This window comes from Struthio camelus, chromosome 1 (genome assembly GCF_040807025.1).
Source record: "Struthio camelus isolate bStrCam1 chromosome 1, bStrCam1.hap1, whole genome shotgun sequence".
NCBI classification, from domain to species: Eukaryota; Metazoa; Chordata; class Aves; order Struthioniformes; family Struthionidae; genus Struthio; species Struthio camelus.
The window spans coordinates 115123949-115138982 of NC_090942.1; positions in this window are offsets into that span (position 1 = coordinate 115123949).

Below are 15034 nucleotides of genomic sequence, written 5' to 3' on the forward strand. Positions count from 1 at the left end.
GGAAGCATAAATATAGAAGTTTTTACAAAATCAGGAGCTTGCTTTCTTCTTCTTCTGTTACAAAGTAGAAATTTTAGGTTAGCATTATTATTATGTAGCATTATTTTATGCAAAATAAACAAATTTCACCACAGTTTGGAAAGAAAGCAGTATTTTATCCTAATTAATTTTGTTTTCCACCCCTATGTTTAGTTCATTAGTAAGGAAGTATTTAAAAAATTATTAGAATATAACAGCCATTAGTTAAATTTGCTTTTTAGTTAAATTTGCAGTCACCTTTTTCTAACAGAAAATTTCCTGCTACATCCATAGCAGGAGTCAATCAAAATCAGGGGCCATATTAGTTTCTGTAGAGAAATATTCCAGATAATTTTTGTTTTGGAGATTTTTTTTGATTTGTTCTTTTTTTAACTAAGTTTTTTTTTTTCTTCATGCACTCCAAAGAGTATTAAATTAGAGGAAAGGTAGTTAGTTGTTTCTAATTTTGACCTCTACTATTCCTAATAAACAGCTAAAGTCAAAGGATTTGCTTCATAACATAAAGCTCTCTTACACTTGGATTCTGATACATGCCCATGCACATATATGTAGGTTCAAAGCCTTATTTTTTTTCCCACATCCCATTATGCAATCCTCTGCAAAACAGTTAGTCAGTCAGGGGAAGGAAAATCCATTTCCTATCCAGTTCTACAGTGGGATTATATCCTGAAGCATATAAAAAGAGCAAAATGTTGCAACTGCACAGTAGGTCAACAGTTCTGACTGCACTGCCATTTTCTACTGTGTTTGTGATCTTTAGTCACTTCCTATTCTACTCTTTAGGACTTAAGTTAGAGCCATCTCTACAGCACTGGCTATCAAGTAGATTGGTATCTTTCTTCCTTTAGTGCCTCACCTTTGCCTCAGTAAAACAAAAGCTAAACATTCAATGAAGTAACATCTCCCAGCAAATGTCTCCATTTTTTTTTTCTGTTAACTCCTTTGAAGGTCCATTCTACATTGGTTGAATTGCTTGATTTTTGTTCCTGCCTCTGCTAATCATGAGATCAGCTTATCCCTTTGAGTACAAGTAAGCTAGAAAACCTTTTTTCTCATGTACTTGTTTCATAGCTATTCAAAAGAAATAATGCTAACAGTTTTCTAGTTCATCATACTCACTTACAGAGATGGAAACAGCAGAAGAAGAGTAAGAGAGGTATCCAGCCGAAACGGGCAAGGTAAATGAAAAAAGCAGCTATGCCAGTCAACAAGAGGAAAGATATTTTAGATAAAGAAATGAAGGGTATCTTGTTTCTGGGCAAGATAGTGGTTGTTAAGTTCCTGATGACTTTGCAACACACCAGGAAGTGAAAGCCTCTGTTGCTCATATCTATCTTTCTTAACATATCATACCTGTCAGGTTTCAGCTCTACCCTACACCTACAGCAGGCTACTTTCAGACCACTGACAGAACGTGTTCAAGACTTGCAGCATAAGCTGATGACTGCAAGACTGTTGATGACTGCTAATTTTTTTGATACCAGTTAGGAACAATAGCTGAATAATATACCACCAAGAGGAGTGCAGGCTACTCACTCAGCAAGGCATGTCTTTCTCCTTCACTCTTTACCACTAAGGCCAGTCCTCAGGAATTCCAGACCCTGGGGACAAGAGAGGAAGCCTGCAGAAAGGAAGGAAGACTCTCCCTTGGTGGAGGAGGACCAGGTTAGAGCTCATTTGTGCAAACTTGACAGCCCCAAATCCATGGGCCCTGATAGGATGCACCCACGAGTGCTGAGGGAGCTGGCGGATGTTATCGCTAGGCCACTCTCCATCATCTTGGAAAGGTCCTGGCAGTCAGGAGAGGTGCCCGAGGACTGGAAGAAAGCCAGCGTCACTCCAGCCTTCCCAAAGGGCAAGAAGGAGGAGCCAGGAAACTACAGGCCTGTCAGCCTCACCTCCAGCCCTGGCAAGGTGGAGATGGAACAGCTCCTCCTGGAGGTCACATCTCTAAGCATGCGGAGGACAAGAAGGGGATCCGGAGTAGTCGGCATGGATTCACCCAAGGGAAATCATGCCTGACCAATCTGGTAGCCTTCTATGGTGGAATGACGGGCTGGGTAGATGAGGGTACTATGGCAGCGTTCCTTCAAATTTAATCGTTGTGGTTCTCTTCATGTCACTGAAGATGTTTGTCCTATTGAAAATGGCTATGAGAGAAAGATATGAGTAGTCACATATAAAGTAGACGATCAAATGAAAGGCCCAGCTGAGTGAACTATAGAGATTCTCTGTTGAGAAATATGGCCTGATATCTATTTTTATAAAGATATTCAAAAAAAGGAAAAAATTCAAACCGGAGAGGCAATGTTAAAACTTCTAAGTAACATTTTAATTCTGTGCAGCTGAATAAAACAGTAGAAAATCTTAAGAATTGTCTGTCTGTGTCTCAACCTTCCAAATTTTGTGGGAACTCTTGAGGGTCTCATCTTTTTCTATTGTCAGACTCGTGAATAACCTCCACTTGGATTGTTTTGCTCTTTCATGTCAAGTGTCCTCAGGTATCTCTCTGTTTCTACAGTTTCTCTGAAATGTTTCTTCTAGGGTAGACAAATATCATTTTCTGATGAGCAAAAGCGCTTCACAAACTATTGGGCCATTTTCAGCTACCTTAGACAATTACTTCACAGCTTCCAAATTCATACCCACATGTCGTTAACATGCAGATCAAAGTTAATGTTAAAAAACAATAAGAAACATATTCAGACTTAATATGACAGCACATTTGACTGCTGTAAGTGAAATATATTAATCCTTTATAAAAAATAATAGTACTACAAATAAAGCAAAAGACTTATGTACAAGTGATATCAGTGCTTTGTGGGTGTTAGCAAAGCCACCTAACCTCCTGTCAATCCTTCTGAATTCTGCCTTTCATCACCTCTTTGTTCCTTTCTCTTATTTCTACTCCTGAGCCAGTGATGATTATATGAATTGAATTATTTTCCCCATGGAACACTTGTTTGTGAGCAGCTGGCCTGCTTGGGAAGCAAAGTGCTTTCTGTTACCTTGCCTACAAGAAGCTGTTCCATTTATCAATAGCTACAGTTTAGATCAACCAGAGTTGCACATAGCACTGAATTCATTGTCTGCAGTCTGTGCGAATTGTGACATCCATATCTTCAGCTTGTTATGTACCACAACACTGACTAACTTGTCCTCGGTGCTTTCAACAGGCTAATGTTTAAAAAAAAATGAAAACAAAGAGCAAAAGCTAGCTGTAGTTGGGCAGTTGCAATGATGTTTGTATTCAAAAGCTGAGGCAGAAATTTCTATATTTTGTAAGTTTTATTGCAAAAAGAATAAAGAGGATCTGTGCACATAGCACATGCAACCACTTCAGTGTTTAAGGTCCAGGTCAAAGTGTAGGAATTTAACTGTGTGAATGTAACACAGGTTAGAATTCTGACATACATTTCTCATGAAAAGTAAATGTAATTGGAATCAGCTAGATATCATTCAAATTTTCATTCTACTACACTTTCATTATCCTATAGTACAAAACTGAGGGCCTACAATGGCCCCTCCTTCATTTGTCATGCAATTCTTTTATAAAATGCATCTGATGATTCAGGAGGCAGAGCTGGCTGATTCTTTCATTACATTACTTTATCCTAAAGCATTTTAAAATTGTACCCAGTTGCTCAGGTAGGGCATATTTGGAATTGTCAGTTAAGGGGTGGATTGTCCTAAATTGCTTTAGGCTCTCCCAGTAAAATGATTAAACTATTTTTAGCTCTCTTTCACAGAGCTGGAATGAAGTAAAAGAAGGCCAAAAAATAAGCATTCTTTCATTATTTAAAAAGTTGTTGACACTACATCTCTTTGTTAGATTTCTTTAAAATTACTGGGTTTTTTTTAGATTTTACTAGTTTCTCGTTTATGGCTTTCTATTTGAAATATTAAGTTGTGTTTATTCACTGCACACATAGAAACCTACAATAGACAGCCTATAAAGTTCATTTCCCTATATAAAATGTTACTGCCTTCAGCAACATTCTTTATCTCTACTGGAAAATATTACTAAGCTCCATAATATCTCCAGAATTAGAATAAAGTTCAAAGTATAGTGAAGCTTTACTTCACATAAACATAAGTGCATATGTAGGATGTATGAAAGCATTTGAAAAAGCAAGAATACAAACTAAACAATTAAGTTTCATTTAAATTTCTTAAATGCTAAAATTTTGAAAGACTAGTAATCACATCTGTGAAAACTGTTAAAATTGCTTTAAAAATACCATTTTGTGGCTTATTCTTCCCAAAAAATGAGACACAAAGCTCATCTGGCTAATATGTAAATAAGACATAACACCTGGCCACATACCATTGTCCATACATTATGATACAGTTGTTGGGTAACAAGTCTATACATTATAAAAATCTTTACCTTCCAAATAACTTCAAATACATATAGCTACAAATAAAATATACTTTGTTTCTCATGCTCATCTAATGATGCTTCTAAATATTCAAGTAAACTTGGAAAGGTAATGAGAGAAGGGAAAGCGCTAGTTATGCAGAGAGTAAGACTGGTTAAAACATGTTCAACAACAGTTAAATTGCATGACTTCAGAAACAGTTTTCTGTTTCCCTTGTAAAAAGAACTACTGAACTTGATTTCCTGTTTGACACCCCAGTGAATCTGAGTTACCTCTGCTCAGATACTGTGTTGAATGTTTTCCCTGCAAGACTACATAACTCTCAGACACTGGCCCTGCACTAGGGCCAAATTGGCTGCTTTTGTGGAGACTGTTCAAGGCAAAAAAAAAAAAAAAAATTCTGTTTTTGTCATACCAGTTCTGTTTGTTCAGGTTTCAGACTTAATTGAAACATTTCTGAATGCTCAGAAAATTTTGAGTGTCTTTCCCCTGTTCTTGAGGGGAATGGGGACATAAATACAAAAAACAGCCCCACAAAGCCTGTGGGATTTCTCTCAGGCAAAGCAGGATACCAAGATACCTTAAGTAAATAAAAAAAGGTCCTCTCCCAAAAAATATATAGTCAAAGTCAGAATTTCGGGGAATTTGATCTTGCATTCTCAAAAAATACAACAGAGTTCATCTAGAAAAATGCTTCAAAAGATCAGATAGAAAAACATGTGCGCATAACACTTGTCTACTGATGGTTTTCACAAGTTTGCGGCACAAGCTTTTCACACACTGATTCCATCCAGTGTTGAATGTAATTGAAATCACCAGTTAATTTCAATTAAAAAAAAAAAAGACTTCATGTTTTTGTCTTGGTTACCAGTGACTTAGCTTTCTTTTGTATGTTGTAGTGCTTCTCTTTAAATAATTCCAGGTTTTGCTGGGATTTTTAGTGCAAAATCTAGGTTTTGTTAAGGAAAGCCTTTAATGTTAGGGATCTGGGTTTGTTTTTGATACACTAGAATCTATTAGCCATCATGCTACTCTTCCAAACTATTCTAAAAAAGCATTTTGTTCAAGTCAAATCAAATTAAATCTGTTGTTCATTCTGTCAGCATCTTTCACTTAAATTCCAGATCCCAGAAAATAGTGAGATTAATATTAGATTTCCTGAGCTGTCTACACATAATCCAATAGATAGCAAGCAATAACCTATGAAAACTAGATTATGAGAACATGTTTTCAATAAAATACCACTAGCACAATGGTATAACGCACAAATATTTTACTTTTCCCATAGAATTTACTTCATCAGTGCTTACAGTATGATAAACTTAAACAAGAATAACACCTTTAGAGATACTAACACTTCTTTATATAAAGAGAACTCAAAAGCTTTTTATCAATAATTTGTTGTTCAATAATAAAACTCGGTAGCAGTTAAAGAGAGGTAGCTAATATCAGGAACTCTGCTATAAGCCAGCACAAACTGTTTCAGTGAACTCACTGTTTGGAATATACTTCAAAAAGTAGGAACTTAGCTATAATTATTAGTCATTAGAATCACTCAGTTTCAGAGAGCAGAATTTTATTTACCAGGCATTCTTTTTTCCAAATACATATTTGATAGAATTTTTGTGCGTTTGAGCAAGCTTTGTCATGTAAGCAAGTCATGCCCTGAATGAAATGGCAGATCCCCCCCAAAAAATGGATAGCTACCCAGAAATAACCATCCAAAGAAAGAAAAGCTGCCTTCAGTTTCCTGCATTGCATGCTGCAATACATGGAAATTGGAACGCTACTAATTTGAACCATATAGAAAAGGAAATATAATTAAGATTTAGTTTAGAAGCAGATAGCCGTCAGAGCTTTACTCATGGTATAGCATATCTAAGTAAACTTTACTTCTCAAAACTCACATTTAGAGCTAAAGTAGGCTGAGATTAAAATCAGTAATCTTCCCAGTAATCTTTATCCCATTCATAAAATATTGAAGAATATAGAAAATGGTCTTATTTTTAGATAAAGGTATACGTAGCAAAAGTATTTGCATTTGCCAAGTATATTCTCGGATGCTAGGAAATATCACACGAGGTCATGCTGCTTCCAGTTCACTGACGGACTCTCTCATTGACAAGGGTTTCTGGACCACAGCATGGATGAGGCAGAAGACCTGTATGGCTGAGCAAGGAACTACTGGCAAAACTCCAACAGAAGGAGGAAGTCTACAGAATGTGGAAAAGGGGACAGGACACTTGGGAGGAATACAGGGACGTTGTCAGAGTATGCAGGGATGCGACAAGAAAGGCTAAGGCCCATTTGGAATTAAATCTGGCAAGGGATGTCAAGGACAACGAGAAGGGGTTCTTCAAGCACATCAGTAGCAAAAGGAAGACTCGGGAAAATGTGGGCCCGCTGCTGAATGGGGTGGGTGCCCTGGTAACGAAGGATACAGAGAAGGCAGAGTTACTGAATACCTTCTTTGCTTCCGTCTTTACCGCTAAGGCCAGTCCTCAGGAATTCCAGACCCTGGGGACAAGAGAGGAAGCCTGCAGAAAGGAAGGAAGACTCTCCCTTGGTGGAGGAGGACCAGGTTAGAGCTCATTTGTGCAAACTTGACAGCCCCAAATCCATGGGCCCTGATAGGATGCACCCACGAGTGCTGAGGGAGCTGGCGGATGTTATCGCTAGGCCACTCTCCATCATCTTGGAAAGGTCCTGGCAGTCAGGAGAGGTGCCCGAGGACTGGAAGAAAGCCAGCGTCACTCCAGCCTTCCCAAAGGGCAAGAAGGAGGAGCCAGGAAACTACAGGCCTGTCAGCCTCACCTCCAGCCCTGGCAAGGTGGAGATGGAACAGCTCCTCCTGGAGGTCACATCTCTAAGCATGCGGAGGACAAGAAGGGGATCCGGAGTAGTCGGCATGGATTCACCCAAGGGAAATCATGCCTGACCAATCTGGTAGCCTTCTATGGTGGAATGACGGGCTGGGTAGATGAGGGCGGAGCAGTGGACGTTGTCTACCTGGACTTCTGCAAGGCTTTGGACACTGTCTCCCATCACATCCTCCTAGGTAAGCTCAGGAAGTGTGGGTTGGATGAGTGGAGAGTGTGGTGGATGGAGAACTGGCTGGATGGCCGAGCTCAGAGGGTTGTGGTCAGTGGTGCAGAGCCTAGTTGGAGGCCTGTAGCTAGCGGTGTCCCCCAGGGGTCAGTAACTGCGTCCAGTCTTGTTCAATGTAGTCATCGATGACCTGGAGGAAGGGACAGAGTGCACCCTCAGCAAGTCTGCTGATGATACTAAACTGGGGGGAGAGGCTGACACACCAGAAGGCTGTGCTGCCATTCAGAGGGACCTGGACAGGCTGGAGAGGTGGGCGGAGAGGAACCTCATGAAGCTCAACACAGGCGAGTGCAGGGTCCTGCACCTAGGCAGGAATAACCCCACGCCCCAGGACAGGCTGGGGGATGACCTGCTGGACAGCAGCTCTGCAGAGAAGGACCTGGCTGTCCTGGTGGACAACAGGTTAAGCATGAGGCAGCAACAATGTGCCCTTGTGGCCAAGAAGGCCAATGGGATCCTGGGCTGCATGAGGAAGAGTGCTGCCAGCAGGTCGAGGGAGGTGATCCTGCCCCTCTCCTCAGCCCTGGGGAGGCCTCCCCTGGAGTACTGTGTCCACTTCTGGGCTCCCCAGGACAAGAGAGACATGGCACCACTGGAGAGAGTCCAGCGGAGGGCTACAAAGATGATGAGGGGACTGGAGCACCTCTCCTCTGAAGAAAGGCTGAGAGAGCTGGGCCTGTTCAGCCTGGAGAAGAGAAGACTGAGAGGCGATCTCATCAACGTGTACAAGTATCTGAAGGGAGGGTGTCAAGGGGATGGGGCCAGACTCTTCTCCATGGTGCCCAGCAACAGCAACAGGACAAGAGGCAACGGGCACAAACTGAAACCCAGGAAGTTCCATCTGAACAGGAGGAAAAAATTCTTTCCTGTGGGGGGTGACAGAGCACTGGAACAGGTTGCCCAGAGAGGTGGTGGAGTCTCCTTCGCTGGAGATATTCAAAATCCGTCTGGAGGTGATCCTGGGACATATGCTCTAGAGGATCCTGCTTGAGCAGGGAGGTTGGACTAGATGATCTCCAGAGGTCCTTTCCAACCTTGGCCATTCCGTGATTCTGTGATTCTGTGAAATTATAATTAATAGCACACTATAAGTCTGTATATATTATATTTTGGCTCTACTACAACAGTCCTTACTCATGTAGAAGTCCAAATAAAGATCTGTTGAATCAGATGAAAAGATAGCTAAAATTTCATATTCGTCTGAGTAGCATGAGCATCTCTTAAGTCTACACAGCCAGGGCAGATATTTGTACACTGCGCAGAGCAACTCTAGGCTTAAAGAGGCAACTGAAATTTAATGTCTAATATGAAACACATAAACCAAAGGATCAGATGAATAATATTTGTTCCCAATATAATTCAATTTTCAGGTTAGAGTTCATAGACATATACAAGTCACATAATATTTATTTTGAGAAGAAGCTTGTTTGTCTGTTGAAACAGCAAAAATGTCAGTCTCTTTCAGAACTCTACATTTTTTAGGTTAGCACTCACTATAACCAGTGGTTATAGTAACTATCAGTCCTTATGAATTTTCAGGAAAAATACATTTTACCGTAGCTCCAAGAAAATTAAAAAGAATTCTAAGAGAAACTAGCCGGTTATTATATGAGGAATGCTATTTGAAAAAGACCTTTATCTACTTCTACAGATATTTTTGTTTGCTTGTTTTTTTTAAACAGCATTCAGCATCAAAAAGAAAAAAAAGGCCAATAGCTGGGTAAATAATGAGAATTGCAATTGCACAGCAGTTAAAAGTACTAACCAAGATAAAAAACGTGAAGTGGGTCAAAAAGTTCAATTCAGAACCACAGATAAGAAAATTTTAATATGAGAGCCATTGCCCTAAAAAAGATAATTTCTAATTTAGAAATAAGCAGTAATAATACTGAAAATAGTTTCACAAGAGAATGCATGCCAAGCAGAATCTACAGGGATTTCAGTTAGTATATTCACTGTTAGTGTTTTTTAGTAAAAGCTGCAGTTTCTGTGCCCGCATGCATTTTTGATAACTTTGACAAATTTATCATCACATATGCATGCCAGTCCTACATTTTGATTTTATCTCATCAGGAGAGCTTGCATGCATGACTTTCTGCAGTAAGCACTGATATCTTAAAAACAACTGGAGAAAACATGTTTGTTGTCACCATGTTAAAGAAAAACTTATAGCCAGCAGGCACATTGATCAAGAAAGAGTTTAGAGACCCATGCCCAGCTTTAAAGAAAAGAAAAAAAGAGGTAACTTACTGACATTCTCCTTTACTGCATTTTAAACGAATGAAAGAGGAAAAAAATCTCCTGCTAAAAGTATTATGCAAGGATATATATGAATTCTAGGTTACTGATTTCACAGCCAAACCTCCTGTCAAATATTCAGGTCATGCAGCACCCTTTTGAACCTTGCAGAATAGAGTAAGGTTCATCCCACAGTAATCCTATTCCATGATAGGCCTATAAAGAGAACCACACTGGTTGAGTGACCTATACCCAAACAATGAATGAGCCAATCCACCTTACGGCAGACCAGCAAGATGGACAAAAGCTTTAAATTGCACTGTAAAGATTTAGAAGGCACAAGCCTTTTTTACTTTCAAGGACAAGCCATCTGCTAACTGACTTTGTAACAAAGAAAGCTTCTCAATGGAAAGTTTATTCCAAACTTACCCATCAGTCTGCTCTTTTGTTACTGCTGTCTGTCAGACAACTAGTTCAGCACTGCTGCATGCCTAAGCCAGCCTCACGATTGCCATGTTCAGTGACTTTATGCAGAATTAAATCTGTAATTTATATTATATTCAGCAACTATTATTTTATTGTATGTTGCAATTATTATTTGAAAGAGATATTACTGAAAAATGTGAAGGCAAAATTGTTTTATACTGTGCTTATGCAAGGTCTTGACAGTAGTGTCAACTCAGTGCATGTGGTAAACTACATTCACCCAGGGCCACGTGTCATTTACAAAAGCACGTTTGTTTGCTGTTGTTTTTGTGAGGATAAACTGGGGACAGAAGCTGTGTGGGCAGGGTGTTGCACATTTTGGTCAATTCAACCTATTTGGGATTGATTCTTCCTATTTATTTATCTTCCTCTGGAACATTCAGTTCTATAAAAGAGTTTTCTAAGGACTGGCAAACTGAATTAATTAGATCAGTCCCGACACAGTTCTAATCTCTTGCATCCTCTGACAATAAAATGCCAGTCCAACTTTACTGCTATCTATAATTTCCTGATGAGTACTCTCACAGTGCAACGTCTTACTATGAAACCTGCTAATTTTTGGATACATATCCAGGAGGAAACTTTAGATATGAAGAATGCAGAAAAGGGGATAGCATTAGAAAAATTAGTTTATTTGCTAAAAAAAAAAAAAAAAACACAGCATGGGAGAATAAAATCAGCAATAACTAATAGCGCTGAGACCCTAGTCCTCCTCCAGATCATCAGATGGCAACTTTCAGACAAGAGGCAGTTCCCCAGTGGGAGGGGGGTGTAGGACTCTACAATAACGGAAGGAAAAAAAATCAAGCTGATAGTTAAGCATTAAGAAGGATTTTCAGACACTTACCGAAACAAAATTAGATGCCACTGCTGTCCAAGGATTATTTTCCTAGTCCAACATTTTGACTTTGTCACACCTCTCTACTTCTTCCACTAAGTCCTCCTTTATTCTATTTAACAGAGGTACTTACCTTTATTACTACGACATTTCTAGTTTACCAGCAAAAAAAGCCAGTGGGGCAAGTCTAGATAAGTACTTGCCAGAATGGAGACAGTATGGGGCCACTATCTGAAGAACCATTCACTACAGCTTCCTTGCTCCTGCTGTTCTCAAGCAAAGAGGTGCCATATGAATTTCTGCACATCTTTAAGGAAATATATTGTATATATGGGAAGGGTTAAAGTAGAGTTGGTAGAGACAGGTAAAACAGTGGCTGGAACCAGGTCTTAAAATGCATCCTGGAAGGCAAACAAAAAGTTATGAGAATTGCTAACACAGAACAGGAACTCAGAGGACTATTTTTTGCTCTAGGTATGGTGCAAATATAATTTAAATGCATAATTAAAGCATGTATATTCATTTTAATCATGTTTAATAAAAAATGTTTTAAGTCACAGATAAGCACGCATCTACAAAAGCAAAGTCAGCTGAGTGACCTTAAACCCTGCTGTGATGTACAAGTCTTCTGACCTCTGTGGTCTCTCATCACTGTGAAGACACTTGCCCTGCCAATCATCACTATTTTCTATTCTATCTGTAGCTATATACTGCTGAAACAAAACTCTTGAATGAATTCACTTTTCTGATGAAGCATCATGGAGGGCACCTTGAACTTAATGGCAGTTTGGTTGTGCTTGCAAAGTGTGAAGAAAGTGCAAGTCTCTGAGCTAATATAGCTCAAAGATTAATTTCTAGCCCTAATGATTTTGTGAAACAGCCTTTTGAAATCATTACAATCATACCAATTAGCTTTAACGTCCTTCTAATAATGTGCCCCCTCTTTCACAAAATACTTCTCAAGCTGCAGTGAGGACTTATTTTTATTAATGTATATTCTAATAAGTGAATCAATAAATTATTTGTGAATAGTATATTTGTGTCAATTTCACCAGATTGCAGCATTTCCAAGAGACTAAATTTAACAGTAATACAGTGTCTAAGGACTTGAGCCATCATTCAAAGAAAAAAAAAAGTGCTGAACCATTCAAATACACATCCTTTCCAGCTTTCTTTTCTGGTGTAAAGGAGTAAAAAATAGATTCGGCATATATTTAGCTTTCAGGAAGGCTACATAAAATGCTGCAAAAGTAGAAATAGATTCTAAAAACAAAATAAAAAAGAAAATATATATATAAGGCAATACTTGTAGTGACAGTGAATATGGAGTAGTACTTGCATACATACATTGACTAAAAGTATGAATTTATTTTCATATTTTAAAAGATATATTTGTTCTAGAATAAGAACATATTTTATTACACTTTTGACTTTTAGAATTATACGAGGGCATGAGAGGGGTTTTACCATGGTTTAGCCATATTAAATATTTCCATTACTCCTAAAATATATAAAGCCTAGTAACACAAACAGTGATTTGTTTGTGTATACATGCACCCACAATAAATGAAACACAGCATCTGGACGTATTTAATTCAGAAATCACTGAACCAAAGGAATGAGAAATCAAAGCCAAGAAAACAGGCAACAGTAACTGCCATGCTCTAGTAGGGATAGTATCAACAACATACGTTCTGCTTCCCCTAAGGCATGATTTGATGAGGACAAAACAGCTTTTGGATGGGGAGTACACTTGAGGAACAGAAGAGTTCTCAGATCCAGTTTGGAAAAACTGATAGTTACAACATAACTGATAATTTACCATATGCAATGGTTTATGTTCTAGAGGGCAATGCTAGGATGAGCCCTACAAAACAGTAGGGCTAGTAACAGTTGTAACAGACGTATTGTATAACATAATATTTACTAGCTCAGTAGTGCCTGGAGCAAGCTGGTGATGGGTTTCTAAAAAATTAAAAATGATGATCAAAAATTTTGGCTTATACCCACTTTACTGAGTTTAATGAAGTTATCCTTAGATTCTAAATAAAAGGTCTAGGATATCACTTCCTCCTGGTGACAGCCTTTGCTTAATGCCTTGTCTGATGGCTTTTAGCAAAGATCAGTTGAAGTTTCTCTTCCATCTTAAAGACTAGCTTATTCCTGTTTTAGGTAAAAGTACTTTGCAAGAGCTAGGAAGTGAATAAAACTTGCCTTCAAGTAAAAGCCAAGGAAGAAAAAGGAGAGCATAAAGCCAGCTTCCATTGCCATGTATATAAAGAACCATATGTACAGTGAGTGTCAGTTTATACAAATATACATGTACATATAAGAATGCTTAAATACATAAAAGACTTGTAATAACATTACTATTATTTACTATAGACGCTTTTGAAAAACTTATACGTGCCTTAGTAAAGTGTCTGACAAAAAAAAAGTCGAAACATAAATCGTTCAAATGTCACAATATCACAATATGCAGATTATAGCCAGTTTACTGCAAATCACAGTCTAATTCAAAATAATCATACTTTTCAAAAAACAAAATTATCAAATGTGTTATATCCAATGGTATAACTGACAACGTCGATATTCCACCTTCTTTTCTGCTGTAACATTGAGGTTTTTGAATGATCTAGCTAATGTCCTTTTCTTCCACCTCCCTACACTAAGGCTTTGAAAGAAGTGTACAGGAGAGACCGGCTATCATTTTGTGGGAGGAAAAAAAAAGAAAAACATATGAGATGAGATGGTACTTCATAGTCTGAAAACCAGAAGACACGACAAATGAGGTCGAGGAAATGAACCAGAAGTGAACCAATGAGAAGTTCAGTGAATTCATTCAGTTGCTGATACCAGTGCCTGGAGTTATAGAATAAACAGGCAATTACAACTCCTGAAGCTCCTATTTGCAGCTGCTCAGAGCCACTGCGGGCTAGGGAGCAAACACAGATCCTTGGGCACTGTGAGCCAGCACAGCTTCTTGAGTCCTGCACATCAACCCAGTTTATACCTGCACAAGCTCTGAGACTATACCACCAGTAACAAGGTTGATAACCTGGAGCAATGGAGTAAAATGCTGAATTTTACACCCATACTGTGTAGGGAGTCCCAGTGAAAGTCTCCCCCATTTGAACACAAATTGTTCATCCATTTAACCATCTCCCAGATGTCCACTCTGTATTTTAAGATCAAAAAAGCAGATGTGGAACAAGGAAGATAAGGCTAGAGAGGAGTTTGAACATGAAAAGGTGAACTGTGACAAGAGATATAACAAGGGTGTTGTAGATGAGGTCCAGCACCTATATTTGCATGTGTATTTCATGTGTATTTTTCAGACCTTCATGCATTTGTGTGTGTTTAGGTACTAAATACATTTCTATAATGCATACTTTGTATACCTTAAAAATTTCATATAATCATGAAGAAAGGCATTTGGGAATGTATTCCAGCATTTGTCTGAAGTACATTTCGTTGACAGCAAATTTTCTTGACTTGAGCATCTTTCTGTACTGTAAATCTTCCACTGTATGAAAATATAGATTATTTTGACTCCCTGAACTTGGGTCTTCTTCAAACACAGACTGACTTCAAGTGTATAAACCTCTACCAGGTTTCTACTGTGTATCTGTATTGAGGGAAAAGAATGAAGGTAAATATATTTGTCCTAAACATCTTCATTATATTCATAGTGACATGGTTAGTGTCCACATACATAGAACTCTCACGTGGATTTCCGCTATTTGCATTTACACAGGCTAGTCTGACTGAAAGTTTTAGTGAAGCGTATAGAGATCAGTGCTATGTATCTTTGAATTTCAGTTGAATTTTCATTAAATCATTCTTTTTAATCCTTATAATAATGCTGCATTTTGAAAGAAACTATCATGTTGTTTTTTCGGTTAAGGGATGGCCTTGGTATGTTTAAACAAAAATCTGTTCC